Here is a 4,121-nt window from a genome sequence, read left to right as displayed (position 1 = left end):
AAAAAAAAATTTCTCATTTTTTTAAAAAAATGAAAAAAAAAAAAATGGTGACTCAAAACGCCAGGTTTTTTTTTTTTTTTTTTTTTTTTTTACCGTTCTTTCAGAAAAATGGTTAACAAAAAAGCTGCCGTCTGTAGATACCAATATTTTACTGGACATTTACCTTTTCAATCCTGTAATTAGGGTAAGGGGTTAAGGGTCATCAAAAACATGATGATCTTAACATGGAACTTATCTTGTTTTTTTATGTATTTATTTATTTTTTTTTTGTAAATAGATCTTTATTGAGATACAGAATACATAACAGCATAAATGCAGCATGCATCCCCAGAACCTGAACCAAACGAGGAAAAGCAGCCTTCAGCTTCTATGCACCACAAATTTAGAACAAACTTCCAGAAAACTGTAAAACAGCTGAAACACTGGGTGCCTTTAAATCTCAACTTAAAAGCCACCTGTTTAGAGTTGCTTATGGCTAAATTAGGATTAGAGTGTGGGTTTTGATGTCTTCAATGTTTTTAATGTTTTTATCTTTACTTTTTATCTATTTATTAATTTCTTTTAAATGGCGTTTTAACTAAAACTCTGAGGTGTGAGAATCCTTGTTAAATAGCGTTTTAACTAAAACTCTGAGGTTTAAGAATCCTTGTCAAATGGCATTTTGACTAAAAATCTGTAAATTCCATCCTGTCAGGCGACGGGGCCTGGATAATACCTGGATAATAAAATGTCTTGCCTAGGAAAAAAGCTGTATTGTACAATTATTTTGCGGTAGTTTACTGCCAGTCATCAGTCTTGATTATGACAACAGAAGAAGACATTAAATTGACAATATCCTACCGTATTTTGGAATAACAGTATGTTACTGCTGGAATTTCGCCGTAAATTTACAGCCATTTCTAAGAGCGTATTTACTAACAGATGTAAATACTATTTTTCAAAGGGTACAATTACGTAAAAGTGATTTATTTTAGATTTACATCATGCTATAATGCAATTCCCTCATCAAAAACCTATCTGGAGTGTCGCCTCGATTCTTTCATGAATGCTGGAGAAATCCTTTAATCTCCACGGCAACCATTCAACTGTGCAAAACTCCTGGATGGACCTAGCTTTTCCTGTGTGCTTTAATTTCCAAGCTTCCACCTCAAGGAGCAGCCCTCCCTTGTGACTCCTCCACTAGGCTCCTTCAGACTAGCCAGCAGTAATTAGCAAACACCTGATGGAACTGCACCTCAGCTGAGCTCATTATAGGAGCTACTTCTCAGAGCAACGCTGGTAAAAATGTTGTTAAAGGGTTAGAAGAGCCATGCAGTCTTTTCTGAAAGCGGAGCTTCAGAAAAATAGGAGTTTCTTAAAGAGACAGAAGCCCAATTTCAAGGCATTAATTTCAGATGGATTTTTTTTATGTCATATTCAATATATTGTCGTGAAAACTGGCATAAAGTGGTGAGATCTTACCAGGTACACGCAGAAAACGGAGTATAAAGGCCTGTGAAATGACAGTAATCTTGTATATTGATTTAATGATGATTAAAAGATGAATGAAAATACATACATATGTAATGGTTGGAATAATCTATAATGTATAATTGAAACATGTATTCTGTATTCGTGATCTGAATAACAGTAACAAATTGATTGTTGTGTAATGATTATTGAAGTAATGTATGATGATTAGAGACAGTAACAGCTTGAGTTACAGAACAGATAAATAATGAAAGATCATACTGAGAGTTATAGGTTGATACAATGACAGATTATGTTTTACAATGTATTAAAGAGAAGATTTGAGGTTGTGAGAAAAGGAGGAAAATTCTGTTCTCGGACTGTGTCGCAATTGGGTGGAGGCACTGGGGAGGCTCACAAAAGGAAGTAAGTTACCAGATGGCCAGTGGAAAAAGGAAAGTACTGAACAGAGTTGTTGCAATGACTCATGAGGGAGGAGGGAGTTTGGAAATACTGGTACTTTCCACAAGACTCAACGGAATGTTTTAGAACTTGCGTAAACCTCTCCCATACACAACCAGGGGCTGAGAAGGTATAAAAGCCAGCAGACAAGGGAAGAAACTGTTCTTTGTCCGCGGCACTGAAGGAGCCAACAAGAGGATGCAGATTGAAGACCAGCAGAGGACTGCGCCCTGGAACCGAGGGGAAGCTGAGACTTCACGCCGCTAAGAAGGGACAAGATCCATCTGCCCCCAGCCCTGGTTCCTGACTCGACCAACGCCTCTGCCTCAACCCAACGATCCCCATTCTACTGCAGCAGACTTGGAGAAAAGACAAAGGTCACGGATTGACAAAGATTCTGTGCGTTGAGGACAACGGACAGTTCTGCTTTGCTTCTATTCTGGAAGAGGACTTTGCCATGCCAGGACAAAGACTCTGACCAAGGACACTTGAGGATTTCCGCTGCCGGGACCAAATGCCATCTGGGTGTGAGTTTAGCTGCCCCCAAAAGCCTCGCTTAGTTAAACTAGTGACATAGTGCAGGGATAGAAATTAGAAAAGGTTGTGATTGATTTTAATTTCGGAATTATTACTTGTTACAATTTTATAATCCCTGTAAGTTAATCTGTTTGTCATTTTACCCCTGCTAAAGCTTGCTAAATAAATTACATATTAAAAATTCCAATGAAACCAGATGGCCAGACATTGAGATTAATGGTGTCATTTGATCATTATAGTTTCCCCTAATTATAGTAAAACACACATACATGATTCTAGAGATGTGGTGGCTTCGTACTTTCCTTTGGTGAGTGTAAAAATAATGACCTTGGGACTTAAGTCTAAGTCACTAAAGCTAATCTAGCCGGTAACAAGTGCACGTTATTTTAAGGAGAAAAGCTACCGTTAACAGGAGTGGTTGTTGAAGCTACGCAGCAGTGAGGGCTACTCTGTTGACTGTTTCTCAACTGAAATGGTCATAACTTCTGGAATTGAAGGTAGTTAGAGCTAGACGAGTTTTCTCCGCCACCAGTTTAAACAGAATGTCTCCTATAAACCTATTTCTAGGGTATTTCCGGGTTTCAGAGATTTTCCGGACCTGTTAGACAGAGAACTGGTCAGTAGTCAGTCAGGGGTGTGTTAAGGGTAGGGCTGACTATTGCGCAGTAACGAACAATATATATATATAAGGTAACAATAACTCGATTATATTACAAAATGGCAGAACACTGCTGGAAACCACATGATACTGCCCCTTTGACGCCCAGTAAGGTGCATGGTGGTGGAGTCAATCACAGCTCTTGTTATCCTGTCACCTGACTGACAGAGCAATGCAGACATGGTCAAGACTCTGTGGCTCAACTTATAAATTATTTTGTGAAAACACCTAAAGACGAAAGTGTGAGCCGGGCTGTATGAAAATTCAAAGTGCAGGTCTTTTTATATGGGTATGTTTTAGTAGTCTTTAATAATTACCATTTAACAAACGGTCCTATCCGTTTGTTAAAGGAGAACAACCTGCAGCAAACGCTTGAAGCCCAAATTCAATTTGTAAGGATGAGGAGGTCTTCAGAGCTTCGTAACAACACAGGATGATCGGTTTAAGAGTCCAAGAGATGGTCAACATCAATAGATAGCAATTCTCCTACTTATTACTGCTCTCCACCAGTAAGCACAACACACACCTCACAAATCCTCCAACATGACGTCCTTGTATTTGTCTGCCTGAAAACAAGGGAAAAGTAACAAGCCAGCTGTGAAATTGCAAAAAAAATGTTCTTCTGAAGTTGGTAAGAATTGATTATAAACTGATTACAAATGAAACTTGAGTTTCTTTTTTAACGATTTAAGCATTTGGTAGCCCAACAAGTATAATGCAGTCTGACACAGCTTGACTTTATTTCTTGTTTTCAGAAAACAGATAAATTAACGTACCCGAGAGTTACGGTCAGCCTCCCTGGGTTCTGCAATTTTTTTATTCAATCTTTAAGAAAACCTCCTAGCCTCAGTCAATCCAGACACCAATTTATAGCCCTCAGTGTTGGGCTATTTATTTCAGTTTCTGACATTTCAATTCTCATGACAGGGCCAGTGAGATGTAGAATAAAACTGACACAGCACTAATTTATTATCTATTTATTTGCAATGATTAAAGAGATTGAATTTTTAACTAA

Source organism: Poecilia latipinna, unplaced genomic scaffold (assembly GCF_001443285.1).
Source record: "Poecilia latipinna isolate Pla-1442-1.1 unplaced genomic scaffold, P_latipinna-1.0 Scaffold1268, whole genome shotgun sequence".
NCBI lineage: Eukaryota > Metazoa > Chordata > Actinopteri > Cyprinodontiformes > Poeciliidae > Poecilia > Poecilia latipinna.
Note: the sequence above shows the minus strand (reverse complement) of the source record.